This window comes from Oryza sativa, chromosome 6, assembly GCF_034140825.1.
Source record: "Oryza sativa Japonica Group chromosome 6, ASM3414082v1".
In the NCBI taxonomy this organism is placed as follows: domain Eukaryota; kingdom Viridiplantae; phylum Streptophyta; class Magnoliopsida; order Poales; family Poaceae; genus Oryza; species Oryza sativa.
In genome coordinates, this window is record NC_089040.1 from 11,773,097 (window position 1) to 11,794,860 (window position 21,764).

Genomic DNA, 21,764 nt, shown 5'->3' on the forward strand with positions numbered 1-21,764 from the left:
GAATATTAGAAGAGGAGACTAGAGTCCATATAGAAATACAATTAGGAAATAACTGAAATTCGGAATTAAAAATAAGGAATATTAGAAGCAGAGTATAGAGTACATGTAGAATACAATTAGGAAATAATAGAAATTCAGAATTTAAAAATAAGGAATATTAGAAGTAGAGTACAATTAGGAAATAATAAAAATTCGGAATTAAAAATAAGGAATATTAGAAGTAGAGTATAGAGTCCATATCTATATCTAATAAAAAAATTCGTAAGGCTTCCGTGAGGTTTTTTCGTCCGTCCGGTCGTCACACCGGTTTTTCGTCCCGCTTCGTCGCCCCCCTCCCCCAAAATCCCAATCCGAATCCAATCAAACCCCAGAAAAAAAATCACAATCACAATCGGAGCTCAATCGCACAAATCATGATGCATGTACACACATATATCCAAATAAAAACAAAAAATTAGATCGAAGGGGGTCGCCGCCGCTGCCGCCGTCGCCGTCGCTGTGGATCCGGTGGAGGGGAGAGCACCGCCGCCGCCGCCTCCCCTCCCGCTAGATCCGCCGGCGGCGGCGGCGGAGGGCACTCTCCGGTGGTGGGGGAGAGCGCCGCCGCCACCGTCGGTGGTGGGGGAGGACTCCACCGCCGTCGTCGCCGCTCGCGGGGCGCCTCCCCACCCGCTAGATCCGCCGCCGGTGGTGGGGGAGGGTGCTGCCGCCGCCGCTCGCGGGAGGAGGGGCGCCGTCGCCGTCGCCGCCGCTCGCGGGGCGCCTCCCCTCCCGCTAGATCCGCCGCCGGTGGTGGGGGAGGATGCCGCCGATGCCGCCGTGGGTGGTGGGGGTGCCGCCGCCGCCGCCATCGGTGGTGGGGGAGGGGCGCCGTCGTCGCCGCCGCCACTCGGGGGCGCGGAGGAGAGGGCGGCGAAGTGAGATGGGAGGGAGGGAAATGGGCTAGGGTTCCGCGGCTGAGAGGGAGTGGGTTTTGTTTCCCCACTATTGACGCTCGGCCGTTCGATCAAAACCCTAGAGATCGGACGGCCGGTGTCGTCCGGGCCGAAATCGGCCCAAGAGGGATCGAGAGTGAGGCCTCTTTTTCGGCCCAAGCCCAGGTTGCGGCCTGGGGGAGGAAAAGTGCGCCCGTGCATGCGCAAAAGGCCGTGGGCCGACCGGCATGGGTCGGAAATAAGTCTATTGTTGGTCCCTCGAGCCGAAAAAAAGAGAATAAGTACATTTTTAGTGCTCATTTTTTCAGAAGCATTACAATTATAGTTCTATTGAATATGTTTATTTCGAAGCAAACCTATAAGAAAGTATTTTCTCTCTTTTTCCAATTAAATAATTGTTAAATGATGTTTGTATTAATAAAATTAGCAATTAAGCTCTGAAAATTCCAATAAAATTCCAAAGAGCGTAACTAATTATGGTGAATTTAATAAAATTATATTTAACCATGTCATTTTATTTAACCATGGAGAATGGAGAATTTTACTTGTAAATTTATTTAATTATACACATACCTACTTAAAAATACCAAATATTTCAGCGAATTTGTATTTTAATTAATTGCATATTTTTCTGATCTGTAAACTTCCCGGTGCAACGCACGGGCACTTTTGCTAAACCAAACAACACTTTTGGTCAATATACACACTCTGTAATCACCCGGTGCAACGCACGGGCACTTTTGCTAGTAGAAATACAATTAAGAAAAAAAAGTAGAAATTCAAAATTAAAAAATAAGGAATATTAGAAGTAGAGTATAGAGTCCATATAGGAATTTAAAACTAACTAAATTTGAAATAAATATAATAAAATTTAAAGTAGAGTTTAGAGTCCGTATAAAAATACAATTTACAAATAACTAAAATTCGAAATTAAGAAAAACATGGGAAGAAGAGTTTAAAGTCAATATAGGAATATAATTTAGAAGTAACTGAAATTCGAAATTAAAAATTAAAGAATATTGAAAGATGAGTTTAGAGTCCACATAGAAATACAATTAGAAATAATAAAAATTCAGAAATAAAAATAAATAATATTGGAAGAAAAACATAGAGTCTATGTAGAAATACAATTTACAGAAAATTCGAAATTAAAAAAAAAGAAATATTAAAAGATGAGTCTAGAGTCCATATAGGAATATATATAATTTACAAATAACTAAAATTTGATATTAAAAATAATTAATAACTAACACGTATATAAAATACAATATAAATATTACACATTAGTAGTTTTGTAAAGTTATTGCAAAATTTAAAATTATATTGTCATTTTAATATATTTGAATAATATAATGAAAAAAACATATATGCTATTATATGAGAGAAAATATAATGATACTAGCCGCGCAATCTACGCGGGCCACCATGCTAGTTATATTTATAGTAATTAAAAATTAATGATAAGATATCGCATGACCGATACAACATATGTAAAGTTCTTGTAATGTATATACTGGTCATCTTTTTTTCTAATGTTGCATCCGCATAAAATATTTTTTTTTATCAAGCGGTGAAATATATTTTCCAAGTACTAAGTATCCATTTTTTTTAAACGAATCTTTCAAGTGAGATGAAACATCTAAAATAATTTTATATGCAGTAAAATACCCTAGAATTTATAAGAATTTTTTTTATTTTTAATTTTTTTTATTAAAAGTTTTACAAAAATAATTTTTCATTTTGAAAATTGACAGAAGTAGTCGCCTACCGCCCTCTGGGAGGGCGATTTTTAAAAATCGCCATCCCAGAGGGCGGCGAAAGTGACGTGGCAGACGGCCGTTCGCTCTCGGGCGACGGCCGTCAACGAAATTTGCAGGCGGCCCCCTTGCCGCCCTCCGCTAGGGCGATTTTGTACTGTGCGGAGGGCCGCCTGCAAATGGGCAGCGGGGGTCCTGGAATTTTGCAGGCGGCCCCCTTGCCGCCCTGGGGGAGGGCGATTTTTGCCTCCCCCCTATAAAGCCCAGCCCTCTCTCTGAAATTTCATTATATTCAGTAAAAATCCAAAAAAAAACGAAAGAGAGAGAGGGGAGGGCAGCAGAAGGGGAGCGGCGAAGCCCTGCTGGTTCGCTCACTTCATCACAGGTTTGCTCCCATACATCTTTTGCATTTGCACTAATATGTTATGTTTGAGTATATATGTTGCGTTTTAGTTTTAGTTCCATATATTTTAGCAGATCTGTAGCACACAGCACATATGTGTAGATCCAGAGCATAGAATATAATAGTATGAATTGAGACATAGACAGTAGTGTTAATTGTAAGATGTAGTTTAGTTTGATCTGGAGAATGTAACCTACTTTTAGAATTTTGGAGAACAATATTGTAGAGAATGTAACTTAGGGCGTAGTACAGAAATGCGAGGTTAACGTAGTTATTGTTTTCATCAGGCACAATGTCAAATAAGGTCACATTTCAGATAGTTCACGGTGAAGGAAATATTAGATTTGGTCCAGATAGTGTTGATCTGTCAGATTTTGTAATGACATCTAAGGGCATCGATAGGCCTGCGGAGAGAACATTTCAGTCAATTTATAGTTGGTTGTTGAGAGGATTTAGAATAGACCAAGAAGTCTACACAATGTCAGTATCAGTTGTAGTGAGTCGTGCAACAGAAGGTTATTTTTGGGAACTAATGCCGATGGACAGCACTGCTGCTTGGAGACGGTATGTGGAAATGGCTTTTGAACGGTCATGGCCCCTCGTTATATTTGTGTCGGTACAAGAGAAAGATATAAATGTTTCAATGCAAACCGAAAATGTAGAGGGTCCTATCAATGCAGGGGATGTTGTTGGACCATCGATGCAAAATGAGGAAAATCAACCAAGGGAGGAGCAAGCCATGGGCATGGCGGATGAGGGGGAGAGAGTCGGTATAATTGTTGATGAAATGGAGAGGGAAGATTCGGATAATGAGGAAGCGGACGACGACACATCATCCGATGAGGAAGGTGATGTAATGGCCACTGATTGGGCAAATGAGGACTTCTCTGAACTTGTTATATCAGAGGGTGATCATGTACCCTGGGAGTATAAGGAGAACGAGGTAATTGAGGGTGCAAGGTATGCTCATAAGGATGAGATGAAGGAGGCGGTGAAGCATTGGGCAGTTTCCTTGCATAGAGAGTTTAGGGTGGTCAAGTCAACAAATTATGTGTATGAAGTGAGGTGCATGAAGGAAGATTGTCCGTGGCGTGTCCATGCATATAAGGGTAAATGGAATGATTATTGGAAAGTTAGCATTGTGACCGAGCACAAGTGCTACTTACAAGGGGTGGAGAAGTATCACCGAAACATCACTTCAGCTTTTGTGGCAAGTGAGATGTACAGCAGTGTTGTTGGTAACATTGGCTTTGAACCAAAATCAATTATTAGGCACATCGAGAACAAATTCAAGTACACCATAAGCTATGCAAAGGCCTGGAGAGCCAAACAAAAGATTATTGAGATGAGGTATGGCACATTTGAAGCTTCTTATGATAATTTGCCTCGTTTGTTAGCCACCATTGCCCAGAGGAATAATAATACTTACTATGACCTACATACATTTACATCGGTTGATGATCGAACAAAGAGTGTGCTGCAAAGAGCCTTTTTCTCATTGGGTGCTTGCATCAATGCTTTTGTGCATTGTCGACCTGTTCTATGCATAGATGGAACTTTTATGACAGGTAAATACCGAGGTCAGATATTGACAGCAATTGGGTGTGATGGGAACAACCAGGTTCTACCTATGGCTTTTGCATTTGTAGAGAGTGAGAACACTGAAAGCTGGTACTGGTTCCTAGAGAGAGTGCACATTGCAGTGGTGCGTATGAGGCCCAACGTTTGCCTTATACATGATCGTCATGCGGGTATGTTGCGGGCTATTAACTACTTGCAGAACGGTTGGGATGAGAAGGGACTTCCAGCTAAGTGGCCTGATGTTCGGAGTCGGTGGTGCATGCGTCACATGGGTGCAAATTTCTACAAGCAATTCAAGAACAAGCATCTTATGGAGCTCTTTAAGAGGCTCTGTGCACAGAACCAAGAGAAGAAATTTAATGAGTTGTGGGACAAGTTGGATGAGTTGACAACGAAGCAAACAGATGAGCAATCTCGCAGACCACAAGTTGAAGGTGACGAGCCTCCCATACCTCTTGGTGCATTACATGATGACCCACCAACAATGAGAAGGAGGTCAGGGTCGTCCATCAGAAATTTCACTCAGTGGATTGAGAATGAGCCTAAGGAGAAGTGGTCTCTATTGTTCGACACCGATGGATCTCGGTATGGCATAATGACAACCAATTTGGCAGAGGTGTACAACTGGGTAATGCGAGGAGTTCGGGTACTTCCATTGGTTGCTATTGTTGAATTCATCCTTCACGGCACGCAAGCCTACTTTAGGGATCGATACAAGAAAATTGGTCCGTCCATGGCCGATAACAACATAGTGTTTGGCAACGTAGTGACAAAGTACATGGAAGATAAAATCAAAAAGGCACGGAGACATAGAGTTGTTGCTCAAGGCACACAAGTGCATCGGTATGAAATAATGTGTGTTGATAGGAGCAGGCGTGGTATCTATCGCAAGCAAGCCGTGCAGGAATGTGTCTTGAAGGCGGATGGTGGGTGTACCTGCAGTTGTATGAAGCCGAAGCTTCATCACCTTCCTTGCTCACACGTTCTTGCTGCTGCCGATGATTGTGGCATATCTCCCAATGTGTACGTCTCAAATTATTTCAGGAAAGAAGCAATCTTTCATACATGGAGTGAGGAGATATATGGGTTCGGGATCTCAGGATCTTACACAACGCTGAGTGCCCAAGTTTTTTATATTCCAGATCCATCTAAGTTAAGGGTGAAAAAGGGTCGACGCCAAACTAGACGCATCAGAAATGATATGGATGAGTCAGAAGCAGGTGGGAGGACTTTACGCTGCAGCAAGTGTGATCTGCGCGGCCATACTTACAAGAAATGCCCGAAGAATGCAGAAGTTCCAAGCGGCGCAGATGCTAGTCCATCTGGATAGGCAAGTGATGGTAGGCGACCACCTGGTGAAGGAACAACAAGCAGGCGCGCAAGGCCAAGGCGTCGTCGCGCAGCAGGCGATTCCATGGTGTGACAATGCTATCGATTTAGGAAATAAAATGCTGTTGTGATGTGATGAGTGTTCGGACTAAATACTTCTATCGTGTAATTTCAATTGAATGTTGTTGTAATGAGTACCTCCGACTATTGTTGTACTAGTAGTATTGCGAACTATTCGGTGTTGTATCATAATGTTATCGTGATGAGTGTTCGGACTAAGTACTCATATCGTGTAACTACAGTTATTCTTGTAATCAGAAATATTCCGTATGGTGACACTTTTGTTTGTTTGTACTCTTGTTTAATATGTGTTAGTAATTCGCTTATGAACATTTATTACTTATGTTGAACTAATTATTTATATGTTTCTGATCAATCTATTTGATGCAGGTATGGCGTACGACACACCGGCGCTGTTCAACCGTGGGATTGACAGGAACCACCGCTCGTTCCTGTCAGCAGTCGAGGGTGCACAGCTCGGCACCTTCCGTCCACGCACGTCGCGCGAGTGGTTGCGTGTCGACCCCCGTCACGTTCCTTGGTACGCGTATGTTCACATTTCAACTCAACTTTGCTTTGTGTTGTACTTATGTTTGAAGTTTGCTCTATACAGGTTGCGTGCGGCAGGCCTTCTACCACTTTGTAGGCTTGTTGAGGCGGCAGCGGACGACCGTGACCCAGCGAAGCGGTGGGATGCAGACCAGTCACTCCTTGCCGCTCTGGTAGACCGCTGGAGACCTGAGACGCACACGTTCCACCTTCCCTGTGGGGAGATGGCTCCGACACTGCAGGACGTGTCGTACCTGCTCGGGCTACCGCTGGCGGGAGCACCAGTTGGTCCCGTGGACGGTGTTTTTGGGTGGAAGGAGGATATCACTGCGCGCTTCGAGCAGGTAATGCGCCTTCCACACTTAGGACCGGCCAACACCCTTCCTCCGTACTCTACAGTCGGGCCTAGCAAGGCTTGGTTGCTCCAGTTCACTGTAAGTAAATAAGTTGTTATTATCATACATGCTTATTTGCGATCAACAGAGTGTTTTGTACTAACATTTCATTCTTAATTGTAGGCGGACCTTCTGCACCCTGACGCTGATGATTACTCGGTCCGACGCTCCCTTGAGGCGTACCTGTTGTGGTTGTTCGGGTGGGTGATGTTCACTAGCACCCACGGGCACGCTGTGGACTTCCGGCTGGTCCACTACGCACGGTCCATCGCGGATGCTCAGCCACAGGACATGCCGCAGTGGAGCTGGGGTTCTGCCGTGCTAGCAGCCACGTACCGTGCCCTCTGTGAGGCGTGCACGAAGACTGACGCGGGAGCGATCATCGCTGGCTGCCCTATGTTGCTTCAGCTTTGGGCAGCCGAGAGGTTTGCCATAGGTCGACCAGTGGTGGACAGCGCACCCTACGGGGTTGGTCGCAGCGCGCAGTGGCCAGAGGACGGTCCCACGATGGGGACTTACTGGTGTCGACGTGGGGTTAGTGCAACTTCGCTGCGTTATAGGTTTATCAGTCGTCTTCTTTTTTTTCTTCACATAACATGTCTAATTCCGATTATGTTTATTGCAGCGTCGTTACGCTCACGTCCAGGTGAGACGAGGTTACCCGGACTTCGTGTTCGAGTTTGATCGTCTCCAGCCGAGCGACGTCATCTGGGAGCCGTACACAGAAGAGGCCGTCGCTGCGAGAGCACCGCTAGGACTTTCGTCCTTGTGCACACGCGACCAGGCTTACTGGCTCACCATCCTGCCGATGGTGTTCGACATTTTCGTTGAGCCTCACTGCCCGCAGCGTGTGATGAGACAGTTCAGACTTAGGCAGGTGTTTCCGGGCAACGTGCAGCCGACCGTCCTCCCTGCCGACCACTCGTGAGTTCGGATTGTTCATTTCTAAATTTTTATGATAATTACTTCATCGAGCCATATAATTTACCTCTCTTCACAGGTTGACTCGACGGGGACAGCTAGCAGGCGCACTTTGGGCTCCACGTGTACAGCAGTACGTTGACGACTGGGTGTTAGCTACAGAGGAGGTGATCAACGAGCTCTTCCCACACACGGAGGAGAACTACCGTGACTACCTTCGCTGGTACCTTCCTCGCACTCGTGCGCGTGTGACCTTCACTCTAGACGCCCCAGAGCCGCACGTTGCCACTGTCACGGACGCGTATCCCACGCACTGTGACCGAGACTACTTCGTGGGGGTACGTCGAATTTGTATTAGTTCTTACAATTATTTCATTTATCTTGCATAATATAGGACAATTACTGAATTTTTTATTTCCATCTTGCATAGGCTGATGCCGCACGGGATATCAGTGCCGATATCACCGCAGTCCAAGTGAGGTTGAACAGAGGTTTGCACTTGACTGACGTTGAGCAGAGGGTGACCTTCGACCGGATGCAGGAGAAGATGCATGTGGTCATGCGCGTCTTCTCCTGTCGCAGCGCCGTGGACGTCGTACCTCCAGCTGGTCCGGTACAACCACGGCCTCGCGCGCCTACCGTCGGAGCAGGACCTCGACCTACGGCACCTGTTTCGCACGGTACTGCTCAGCCCAGAGGTTTCTTAAGTTTTGTTTCTGTTTTTGTACGAAAACATCACCCCGTCGTAACTTGATGTTCCATCCTCGCAGGACCTCGTTTGCCTTCGAGCGCCCCTAGCTTCGGAGCAGTGCGACCTACAGCACCGGTTTCGCACGGTACAGTTCAGCCCAGAGATTAGTTCATTTTTGTTTCAGCTTTTGCACGAATATGTCACCATGTTTTAACTGCACGTTTCCTCATCGCAGGACCTCGTCTGCCTTCGAGCGCGTTCGCAGGCACGACCGGCGCTTCCGCGAGCTCCGCAGGGGCGTTCGCCACCTCTTCGGGCGCGTTCGCCAGCTCTTCCTCTCACGGAGCGTCGATCCCTCGCCCACACGGTACTTTACTTTTTATTAATACTATTAAATACCTGTATGAAACTGATGGTCCTCGTCCAGTAGGATTTGCAGCCGGGATCTTCGGTACTGGGGCCTCTTCGTCTCACGCCGGTAGGACTGGTCCTACTAGCCAGTTCTACGACGACGACTTGCACGGTGCACACCACCACGACGTACTAGGCTCCTCTCAGGTTGGAGGAGCTCCAGAGGCGCACACTCAGGAGCAGCCAGAGGTCACACCTGTACAGGCAGGACGGGTTGGCCGTGCCGTACCCCCGGACCGACTCACGTACTCCCAGGGGCACATTAGGGCGCAGGGTAGGAGGGACAGGGGTAAGAGGCCTCGTCAGTAGTGTTCTACCTCTTCAGTCCTTATGTGACCGTTTCTTTTGGCTTACAAACTTGTAAAGCAGTACTACTTTTGCTATTACTACTGCAGTACTACTTGTGTTTGTCTCGTCTACATAGTTCTTTTCATTCATATGGTGCTAGAACAACTTATGCTCGCGACAACACACTTTCGGCGCTTCACGGTAGTGTCAGATCCAGTAGCGCGCACAGTCCACAACAGCACACATGAAAAGCGGCAGCTCGAGTTGTCACTATCAACTTTCGGCGCTCCCTGTTGACATAAAGTGAATCACGCCCACGCGTGATCGTCTTGTCACATCTAATGAATAATGTATCTCATTGAGTTCACATATATTGCAGTGAAAACGACGCTATATAATTGACAATCTGAAGGCAACCTCTTCATATCTTCTTTCCCACTAGCACACAACACACGAAAATGGAAGCGCCATTCCTTGAGCGTCTCAACTGGCGAAGCGATCCTTTTGCTGGTTGGTTTCCACCATGGTGTGACCGTCCTTTGTGCGATTGTGGGGATGGATGCATACTCAAGTCTTCCCTCATGATACAAACTCGGGGCAGGAGATTCTTCCAATGCGCGAACTTTGATCAGGTATGCTTCATCTATTCGAAGTTCAAATGGATAAAAAAACTAACTTCTTCGTACACAATTGTAACATCTTACGCAGACATATCGTCCAATGTGCAACTTCATCGAGTGGGTAGACATGGAGAACCCACAAAACGACGGAACACGTGCTTACCCACGTAGTGAAACAAGATCGGACTACCTAAGGCGGAAGGATGAGCATGAACGTCGAATTGCTGCTGAGGCTTTAGAATGGCACGTAAATCCCCTAGGACTCCCCACGTGGCGTGAGCGTCCGGAGTGTCGTTGTGGTGACCGTTGTCAGGTCATAAGGTCCGTAAGGCACCGAACTCGAGGACAAAGGTGTTTCGTGTGTCCAAACATTGTCGACGATGATTTCGTGGTAATTACAACTATTCTTTTCATCACTCCTCAGTACTATCATTAACTTAACTATCCCAAAATGGATGTACATAGGAGGATGTAAGGAAATGTCAATTCGTACAATGGATTGACACAGTCAGAGTTACTTCAAGTGATGGGCCGATAACGCAACCTGAACCGACCATACAGTTCATTCATCCTTGGATGGAGTACGAACGTCGGGTGGAAATTGCAAGCTTAGACTGGAGGAACAATCCATTACGGTTACCTAAATAGTCCGAGCGTCCAAAGTGTGGGTGCAGAGATCGCTGCCAGGTGGCTACATCCTTTGCTGAACAAACATTTGGAAGGAGATATTTTGTCTGCCCCAATGTAGACAACGATTTCGTTGTATGTCTAACCATTTACAAAATCCGCTATGATTTGCACAAAATTACTACCCAAACTGAATAACATTACTATTTTTACAGGGCAATCCAAGGATGTGTGGATTTACTCGATGGATCGACAATGTCACTCCATCATATCATGGCCAGAAGATAACAGAGTCAGAAACACAAGTAGAGTATCAACGATTGAAGGACCACGAGAATGCAATGCATTCTGACCGACCTAGAAGGGGCCGATAGGTTACCGCATGCTTGATTCGTCGGGATCGACAAATTTGTACCGTGTATCGATGGCACTTCTTATCTATCTTATCATTACAATGTTTAATTATGGTGGTGATTTTTTGTATGCGTAAGACTAAGGGCCTATTTGGATTGCTACCAAAAACATGCCCTACCAATATTTTGGTAATTTGAATAGTACTTGTGTTTGATTTCGATTGAAGCCTATTCATTGGTAATACGTAATCTAGATTTGAGATTATGTAGAACATTCTTCACTACAATTTTACATTTTGGCAGCAAACCAAATATGATCAAATACAATTTTACTTTACCAAATATTTGGTAGTGCCAAAACTTGCTTATATTTTGGCACTAACAAAATATTTGTACGGTAACATTCCAAATAGGCCCTAAAAAATAATAAAATTGTATTTTACCAGTCTTGGAGATTTTAATCTTGTATAGTTTTCAATATAAAAAGATTTGATAACTATTGATATTTATAAAAAAATATAAAGCACAGTATAAAATCGCCCTCCCCCAGGGCGGCAAGGGGGCCGCCTGCAAAATTCCAGGCCCCCCGCCGCCCATTTGCAGGCGGCCCCCCGCACAGTACAAAATCGCCCTAGCGGAGGGCGGCAAGGGAGCCGCCTGCAAATTTCGTTGACGGCCGTCGCCCAAGAGCGAACGGCCGTCTGCCACGTCACTTTCGCCGCCCTCTGGGATGGCGATTTTTAAAAATCGCCCTCCCAGAGGGCGGTAGGCGACCACTTCTGTCAATTTTCAAAATGAAAAATTATTTTTGTAAAACTTTTAATAAAAAAAATTAAAAATAAAAAAAAATCGAATTTATAGTCGTCTCGTTGACGTTCGATCTGTCAGTGCTGCACAACCAATCTTTGCCGCCGGTTGGCATCCATCTGTTGTCCCGGTTATGCAACTAGGACTAAAGATCGCTATCTTTAGTCCCGGTTAAATACTCGAAACTAAAGATCGATACCAACCGGGACTAAAGATGTGGTCCCGGCTGTCAGGGTTACGGGTCAGGCATACCCTTTACCCCTCGATATACGTCACATATCGACAAGGCCTGTCCACGTGTACACGGATAAATCTTTTGGAATCTAAGGAAACTCTTCGACAAGGAGAGACCTTCTCTGACAAGAATTGGGTTACCTACGTATCGTGCCAGGTTTGATATGTTCGAGCCCTACTCGGACAGCACCCAACCTGCGGTATAAAAGGGACCCCCCGGGGAGGGCATAGATCATCAAATCTTAGAGCCAACACAACCCACACAGCCTACGAAGTCGGAGCCGGAGCCTGCAAGGAGTCAAGTCGACGAGAGCTAGCCGAATCATCTCGACTACAATCTCGCCAAACCCCCTGAGTTCCGTCCTTTCCTTTGTAATATGTGTTTTCCACCATATAATCCCATATCAACTGGATTAGGGCTATTACCTATCAAGGGGTCTGAACCAATATAACTCTTGTCTTTTGATTGCTCGATGTCGTATTACGTAGATCATTATACCAGCGTACCCCAATACCCTCTATATCCGGTCTACGGGTATCCCCCGTCGACACCGGCTATAGGGTTTTTTTTTCTTTCTTTTTCACTATTCTTTTGCTATTTATCCAAATCATCTCAGATCAAACATTCATCATTCACAGCAATATAGTTCATCCCAAATCATTCACAACAATATAGTTCATCCCAAATCATTCCCAACAATAGTTCATCCCAAATCATTCACACAATAGTTCATCCCCAAATCATTCACAATAACAACACAGATCGAATCACACATTCAACACAGATTGAATTACACATTAAGGAAAAAAGAAAAAAAAACTTAAGCAGCAGCGCCGGCCTCCACCGCCTGCCGCCTCACCGGCCTCCACGCTGGCCGCCTCCTCCTTCGGATCCGGCGGCGGCCAGCCGCCTCCCCTCCCGAATCCGCCGCCGCAGCGTGAGGCCGCCTCCGCCTCCGCCCGGCCGCCGCCGCCGCCCGGGCGTCGCCGCATGAGAATGGGGAGGAAAGGGGAGGAAGAGAATGAGGAGAGGAGGAGTGTAATGTCCTAGGGAATATTAGCACAAACGCGCAAAAGTTTAATTTTTTAAACTGTTATTCGAATAGGTGATCAGGAACCGTGGATGCGTAGAGCTCGCAGAGTAGTGCAAAATAGACTATAAGTTTATAGCAATCGGAGTCCGAACGAAGTCCCGAGGATTGAATAGATGTGGGCCGTTAGATATTTTTTTTAGTCTCTTTATATAACCAACCAAAAAAGAAAAAAAACGAACGAAAAAAAAAGAAAAAAAAAGGAGCATCGCTCCTGCAGCCCTAGCCGCGTCACCCCCTGCGTTTTGCCGCCGCCACTGTTGTTCCTGTCGCCGCCGGCGGCGCCGCCGCCGCCGGTTCAGCCGTCGTCGTCCTTCGCCACCCCATCCGCTCATCTCCTTGGTGAGCTGCTGCTTTTCTTCCCTGCTGCTCCTGTTTTCCCTAATGCTGCCGCCAATTGGATCTGTTCTGTTGTTGGTGCCGCTGCCTGTGCATGCTCACGTTTCTGCTGCTGCTCCTGCTATAGCGTGGCTTGTTGCTGTTGCATCGATCAGAGACGAGAAGGCTCCAGACAGCAGAGAAAGCAGTTGAACAGGAGTAACAAGGGAAGGAAAAGGTAGAACCACTTTGGGAAATTTCAGTGATTTCGCAAATTAGTGAAATTTGTTGCAAAGTAGTGTTTCTCCTCTGCAATTGGAACTTTCTTTTAGTCTCTAGATGTAAAAGATGTGAATAGGAATTAATTCGTTGGCAGTTTGTGCAATTTCTGAGATTATTGATTATGGGATGGAAACTGTATTTTCAAATCTGGTATTAAACCATCAGGAATCAGGTTAGTTGTCCTAAATAAAGTTTGTAGTCATCGTCGATATCTTTCTAACGGCACTGGTTTCACTCAATTCCGATAAACGGTTTGGGAGGAACAACAAAAACAGTACTGCTGACCGGGTCCGAAAATCAGGACAGCAGTTCGTTTTCCTTAATCTGGGATTTTCAGAGGCATAATCTGATTTTGTGCTCAACATGAAAGTTGTAGACAATTTTGTCTAGATGTCCGAAGTTGTATTATTTGCTAGTTTCCGTTAGACGGTTTGTGAGTTACGCATAAAACAATAATGGAACAGCTATAGGTTATTTAATACAGATCTGTAAAAGGTTTATATGTTCTAGGTTTCGATTCTAGTAAATATCCATTGTAACCATCGTTAGTTGAATATAGTGGTTTATGCGTAGTTTTGCTTCACAGGTGTAGAGGGTTCCAACGTTGGAGGAGTTGAGTCGGAGTATCGAAGGAGTTAAGGCAAATACAAGACGGACTTATGTGATGGACAAACTGAGTTGTCTTGTTTGGCTTTACTTGCATAATTATTATTCAATTGCTTGATATTACTGATTGTATGGCTCTGACCTTATGCTACTTATTCGTGTTTCGACCCATATTCAAATTCATGACGTTATTCATGTTTCATTATTCCGGATGTTCTGTTTACATTATTCAAGAACCATGCGTAGCCATGAAAGTGCAATTTGGGTCTTTATTCATGATCCTTGAGAAGCGCTGATCACGCTTGCTCGGCTTACCGGTAATGCTAAGAGGATATTCATACTTGCCCGGGAGGGAACTACTATCTTTTGACTTCTTTGGTTTAAAATAAAGTAAATCCAACCCTTCATATTGGTTTCTTATTGTTTAAATCCTGTGTATGTTTTACTAGTTCAATATTGTACTTGCTGAGTATTTTTTACTCACTCTTGTGTTTAATTTGGTTTTTAGGTACCTAATAACATTGATCGGTATGGGGCGGGAGTAGCACCCTTGGACTACACATTATCATTGCACACAACTAAAATTTAGTTTTAGACTATATATATATATATTTTTTTGCTCAGCATAAGTTTTGCATAGAACTTGTAAAGGTCATTTAAGGTTCTGATTCTTATTTTTTCACGTGGGGTTTGTGGAGCTAGGATTGTGGATTATATCGGTATTGACTTTTCTTATAACTGCCTGTCGTGGATGTCCGTATTTTTAGGGTAGATTCTGCCGAAATTTCTAATAATTTTGGGACTTAGTTTTTGAGTGTATTTTGGTGTGGCATTCTAGGTACGTGGTTACCTGGGGTGTTACAAGGAGGAAGAGGAAGAGATAAGGTGAGGGTTGAGGAGATAAAACTTATTAACTGATCCCGTCTCCTCCTCCTCGATTTTGCGCACGCTTTGGCCTCTCCGCCGCGCATGCCGATCTTTTTTCTCGGTTAGTTACATCAATCGGGACTAAAGATAATAGAGGGGTTGGCACCGCCTGTTGTTCTTTTAACCGGGATTAAAAATGAACACCAACCACAACTAAAGATAAAAAAGTAGCTCTAACCTTTTGAACCGGGACTATTGTGGTTTTTGCTCGACCGGGTAAAGATGGTTTCTCCAGTAGTGTGTAGTCGTCAATTCCAGGGATAGTGGTTTAATTCCCCAGTAGGATTTTAACATGAGCAAAAGTGGTTTATAATTCTGACGGTAGGAAAGAAGTAAAGTGTTGTGATTTCACCAAATGATGTTCAAATCAGGGAATCTTCACCCGACACAATCGAGTGAAAAGACGGGAAGAGATCTTCTCCATATACTCCGTATATCTTACCATTCTTTCTCTCGCATTTCTCGCCATTAATCGTACGTCGATAGATTTCCAATTTTACATGGCGGGTCCATAAATCTGAAATCATGTATACACACTTTATTCTTCTCCTAGCACATCTTACGCCAATTGCATCGTCCATGGCTTCTCTTTTCTTTTGCTTCCTGATCCTATGCAGCAGCTACATTTCCAATGCTGTTGTAGCTAGCAGGTGACGACGACGTGCACGGCTTTGTTGTCGTGCCAACCACCTCTTTTGAGCCACAAGATGCATGCTTCCCATCCACACGAGGTACCAGTGATTGCAATTTCGAAACAAAATTTCCGAAATTTCACCCTCACCGGCAATCACAAATCTAGTCCGAAATTTTGTTTTTTCCCCTTCCTTTTGAATTTGTCCAAAATTTATTCAAATTCATTTAAAATTCGTTAAATTCTCAAATAATTTCGGCCAAGAAATTTCCAAAATTTCGGTTCTTTCGGGGGCCCGGGCAAATAACCTAAATTCGAGATTGCAAACCCTGAGAGTTATAAAAAACTGATCTTGGAACCAAACATGTGATTCTTATGCAAAATTGAGATGTTGCATCAACGTTTCAGCGCCGCCGTCCCCGCCGCCGGGGTCAAACCGCGCCATCATGCCGCTGGTTCACCGGCACGGCCCGTGTGCGGTGCGCCCCGCCCGTCGCCGTCTTTCGCCGAGAGCCCGAGACGCTTCGCCGTAGCCGCAGCCGTGCCCGCGCGCGCGACGTTGTCGGCGTGATGAGCAAGGAGGAACACGGTAGCAACGTGAGCATCCCGGCGCACCAGTTCGGGGAGAAGCCCCCGACTCGCTGCTGGAGTACGTCGTGACGGTGTCCATCTGCACGCCGGCCGTCGAGCAGGTCGCGTCATCATCGACCCCCGCCAGGACATGCCATGGTTGGAGTGCGCGCCATTTGACAACGGCACTACCCACGTGGCAAGGACGACGACGACTAGGGGCGGAGCTAGAATAGCTAAGAGGTGCCTAGGAATCCAGTTAAAAAAAATTACCTATAGTTTATTTATTTTCATCATATATATACCCTGTCAGTTTAAATTTAGACACTCGTATCAAGTTAAATTTGATTCAAACCAGAGTAAAGCAAGCGAGTGGAACTTACTTCATTTTATTCTAGCTCCGCTCCTAACGACGGACCACCACCACCATCGCTTTGTTCGACCCGAGGAGGTCGTCCACGTACACCGCCATCTCCTGGGGCTCCGACGAGTGCAAGATCGAAGCTCGCGGTCGAGGTGCTTAATTTACGACGTACGTCGCCCACGGTAGAGTCGGCTTCCGGTCCGGCGCCTGCGCTGATCATCATCGACAGTGTGTTTCTCCGTGGTCTTCAGAGCTGGAGTACATGAGAGATCGTTTGCTTTGGTAAGATGCTTATGTGGAGATTGTGTACGTACGGGCATAAATCGGCGGGTGAACATGTTTTTCACCATGTTTATATTGAAAAAAAAAGGTTTAGAATTAAATTAACTAATTTGTGTCGTAAACTTGGTTAATTTATTCTAAACATGTATTTAATTCCAATTAATCATATCAACCTTTTTATAGCTCTTTATACTCTACAAGTAAGACGATGCATGGGAATTAAATCTTGATGTTAGTAAATAGAACTCTCTACATTTCAACTGAATAGTTCGATTATGGTTAGTTTTGGTCAAATGAAAATATAACTAGTGAGAAAACAATTAGCCATTAATTAAGTCATGCTGAAAATAGCAGCTAATTAAATTAGCATACGTTTTTATATTTAATCATTTCATTTGTATTTAAATATTTTATATTAATGAAAGATTGTGGCATTTGCTGTGAGACACCTGAAGATCGTTTATTTGCTCGTGGACACTGTAAAAATGTGATAATTAGCTGCTGGACACTTCTTCCATTACTTTATTATTTCTAGTCGAAAAGGAGAGAGAAAGAGTTGTGTAAGTACCAAAATACTCTTGGATACTGTTCTTCCTCTCTCTCGTCTTTTTCTTTTCCCCTTCTTCTTCCTCGCAGTGGAGCAAAGTCGCGATGGCGGCCGGCCTGAGTTGGGACGGCAGCGGCGGCACATCACCGGGGTTCACTGTCGACGGCAACGACGCACGGCGACATCGTCACTGCCCTGGACGCGGTGGTGAGGAACGACAGCGTCGACGACGGCGATCTGAGGGCCCCTCTCATGCAGGACCCGGATAGAACCAGACGCTGGGACGGTGGCTCGCCTAGAACAGCCGCGATATCCGCCGAGGTGAGCGGCGAGATGGCCGCCGCCCACCTCGTCGACCTCGTCACCTCGCTGTCGCCCGCCTGCGTCGTCGCCGTGGAGCTCTACCCGGTGTGCCGTGACAGAGAAAAAGAGGAAGAGATGAACGGAGAAAGAGAGGAAGAAGAAGAAAAAGATAGATTGACAAGTGGGCCCATGGGCAAACTTGTCTTTAACCAAAGTTTCTCTCTCCTTTTCAATCAGAAATAATAAAATAATGAGAGGAGTATCCAGTAGCTAATTACCACTTTTTTACAATGTCCACAAGCAAATGCACGATCTTCAGGTGTCTTACAGCAAAGACCGCAATCTTTCGGTGTCTTGTAGCAAATTTTGCCTAAAAAAAATCCATCCCAATCATTACTTCACTGAATCACACAGTTGCGTGTGTAATCACAGGGCTGACTAAAGGATCACCAACCATTTGATAAATTGGGAATAATCTGCAGTCATTTTTATGTCATCGTTTACCCCAAGTCAGCGAGATAGATCATGCATGTTTACAAATGCGCTGCGGATAAAAAGAGTTTCCAGCGCTACATTATCGAATACAAAAACCAACATAAAAATATAAATCTGTTTGACAGATGCAAAGGTAACCTGAATGATTACAAAATGAATTAAAAAGGGGAAAAACAAAGGAGCATAATATAGAAATGGAATAATTGGCAATAAAAAAGGATTATAGTGTTATGTATTACCGTCGAAGAAATTTCCCCCAATAGTTGTACAATCCAATAACAATTAAACCCATGACAAAATCAAAGTAATTAATTAATCCGTGAAGAAATTGAAGAGAGTGATTATAGTATGCTAATGCAAACTGATGTAGAGGGGAAAAAGAGCAGACAGATCTAGGATACTGAAATTGGTTGGAAATTAATAATTGAATCGTGAAGAAATTGGAATGCCTACTGCAGGATGAGAGAAATAACCTACACTTGAACAACTGAGATCGGCAAGCAGCGGAACAACCTCCTTGTTGGCCCGACAGATCAATCTAGGAGTGTGCTTGTATGGAGGATCAATCCAGAGACATGCTTCTATGGAGGGGAGGAGAAGCTGCTTGTTGGCCGAGCAGATCGATCCACGGATGTTCTTGTCAGCATCTGGAGGAGAAGCTGCAGACCACTTTTTTCGCACATTTTAGTACAGGATTAGTACCAAACACTGTGTCGAAACAAATTTTCGGCAATATGAAAAGGGGTAGCGCACGAGACCTAAAAGTGGATGGATGCGGAGACAAAGGTTTAGACAGGTTCAGGCCCTCTCAACGAGAGGTAATACCCTACTCCTGTTTAGGAATTTGAATCCCCGGGTGAATTATAGATCTGACGATCTAGTAGTCTCATGCCCCTAGAGGGGGCTCCCTGCCCGCCTTATATAGGTTGGGGGGAGGGGTACAAGATAGAAACCTTAACCAATACGGTATCGGTTTCCTAAATCTACTTTACAATCTTATCAAACCAGGACTTTAGGCCGTTCCATAATATACAGGGAAACGTAATACCCAAGTCATGATCTGTTACATATTCCATAGATATAAGCTATCCCCTAAGACTAGTCGGATAACCATGTCGTGTGGGTATGGGGTACCCATAATCTCCACAGTAGCCCCTGAGACCTTCACAGCCGAAAAGATAACCTTCTCTCGAACTAGATTACTCCAAAGCCGAGTGCTTCAATCATCTTCGCCATGGTCTCCCGAGTACTTTTACCAAATCTGAAGACTGTGGAGGGCTGAAAAATATAGTCAGGTGCATCGACTAGATGCACCTAATAGGTGTAGCCCCCGACTATGTGGTTAATTGAACAAACCAAGCATATAGTCAAGGAATAAATAATCCAACCAACCGAGTGGTTTTGATAATTATAGTCAACCAAGCGACTTGATATTAATATGTAGCATATGCGTTGTGAATCCCTGAATAACATGATCCGAGTGATATACCGACTGCTTTGTAAAATATGATGAGTGTAACCTAAAGTTGGTTACATCATTGAAAATTCACATAGCAAAACAGCTATAAAGAAGCTTATATATTGTGAATAAAGAAATTTCCAAAGTATTGGGCATACGCCATGCGCACACTGCTTTAATAGATGTGCTTAAGTCCCTAAAAGACACATGGTTTCACCACACCCGGAAATATACGGCATATGTGGTGTGAAATCCGAGTAAATAAACTCATAAAGGATTTACCAACCGCTTGGAAAATGACTAAGATATATAATCAGCCTAAGCCATAATATTGGTCAATAAAAATACACACTTATGTGGCGAAAAGCAATGATATTGTATCCAATCAATTGCTTGATAAACCCAAACAGCATATGACAATATAAAAAAGTCAGCGGAGCAGCTATATAAAGCTTTACTGTTTGACACCTTTTAAGATGCATTGTACCAACTCCTAAAAAGTTGAGTAACTGCGGTATGAAAGGATTTTAAGGTATTGGGCATTTGATCACGCGCACTTTGGCCTAAGCAAAAAGTGCCTAAGTCCCTAAAAGAACGTGATAGGCTACACCTGAAAATATGGGCTGCAGACATATTAGGCCTAGGCCAAAAAATATGCCTTCGACACCCTTTAAAGGATGACGCATGTAACATGCTCCCGAGTAATAGATCTACCGGGTGATATAGACCAAGTGTAGCTCATATGAATAGCTTCTGATCTGAGTGATTATCCCTTATGGGATACTCCAAAATAGATATAAAAATTGAATCCCGACTGGCACAAGTATTCGGTTGATAACCCTTACGGGGAATAATAAATAGTCCAGTCTTTGAGTATAGAAAATAGACCAATGATCATGAATTCATGTTGCATGTATCTGGAACATGTCTAAATTGAAGGTATGATACTTGTGTTTGAACTAGTAAGCCCCTGAGCATATAGCTTGTCCTTCTGTTGTAGTCACAATTGTCCATCGATGGTAGCTGACGCAGTTGGCATAGAGACAAGACGACCAATATAGAGATAATATTGCCCACCAGAGGTGGCAAAAATATTGGTGGTAGTGAAGATAGTGATACTAATCAAAAGTGATGAAGTTGCACAGCCGTGGAGGCGAAGAAACCAGTCGGCAGTAGTTAGGTTAGCCATCAATGAAGATGAAAGCGCCCAGCGATAAAGTTGTGTAGCCATGGCAGCGAAATAATCAGTCGGTGACAGACGAGGCAAATCAAAGGCGATGACAAAATCCACCAATCATGGAGATGAAGAAAATAGTCGGCGACGACAAATGCAACTGACATGATGAAGATGACGATGTCGGTGATCCAGTCAATAGCAGTGTCGCAACCAATGATAATGACAAAGACGCTCATCAGCATTTGCATAGTAGGTCAACCGTCAAGGTGAAATAATAAGTCGGCGAAAACATAATCATCCATTAGCAACAGCGGAGATGTCAGGGCCGATGAAGCAGAGGTGCTGGTGATGATGTCAGTGACAATAATCCATCAAATTAATGTTATGGCTGTTGTAGATGCTTCACTTGGAGGAGAGTTGATGTTGTTGTCTAACTCGTCCAAACCGAAATATTTGAAGTTGTTGAAGTAGAATGTCTGCTCCGAATCAAAGATGAAGATAATGACTCCTGGAGTTGACTCGTTGGTTGATGAATTGATTTCTTCAGCTTGACATAAAATTTGTCAAATTTTGAGCCTTATATTTGTGTAGCCCCCGACTCTTTGGTTAGTTGGGAAACAACTGAACATAGAGTCGAGAATTATAGCTTCTTGTCGTCGAGTAGTCATTGCTTGATTGAAGATATGTGTTGAAGATGTCCAAGTAGAAATCCTGAATATTGGAGAGCCTCTTGTTGTAGTAAAATAACATG

General features: G+C 44.4%; 2 long non-coding RNA genes across 3 annotated transcripts; both read left to right on the forward strand.

Annotated features, from left to right (window-relative positions):
- Positions 1-8,465: 8,465 nt before the first annotated feature.
- LOC136357141 (uncharacterized) lies at positions 8,466-9,187 on the forward strand. The gene is made up of 4 exons (XR_010742244.1): positions 8,466-8,610; positions 8,701-8,766; positions 8,857-8,988; positions 9,052-9,187. It is a non-coding gene; the product is annotated as an uncharacterized lncRNA (long non-coding RNA).
- A 4,043-nt stretch (positions 9,188-13,230) lies between these two features.
- Positions 13,231-14,996, forward strand: LOC9271139 (uncharacterized). 2 transcript variants are annotated; one of them, XR_001546544.3, is made up of 3 exons: positions 13,231-13,394; positions 13,519-13,608; positions 14,239-14,996. It is a non-coding gene; the product is annotated as an uncharacterized lncRNA (long non-coding RNA). The 2 variants fall into 2 exon arrangements; XR_001546543.3 differs by having other exon boundaries at positions 14,767-14,996.
- Positions 14,997-21,764: the final 6,768 nt, after the last annotated feature.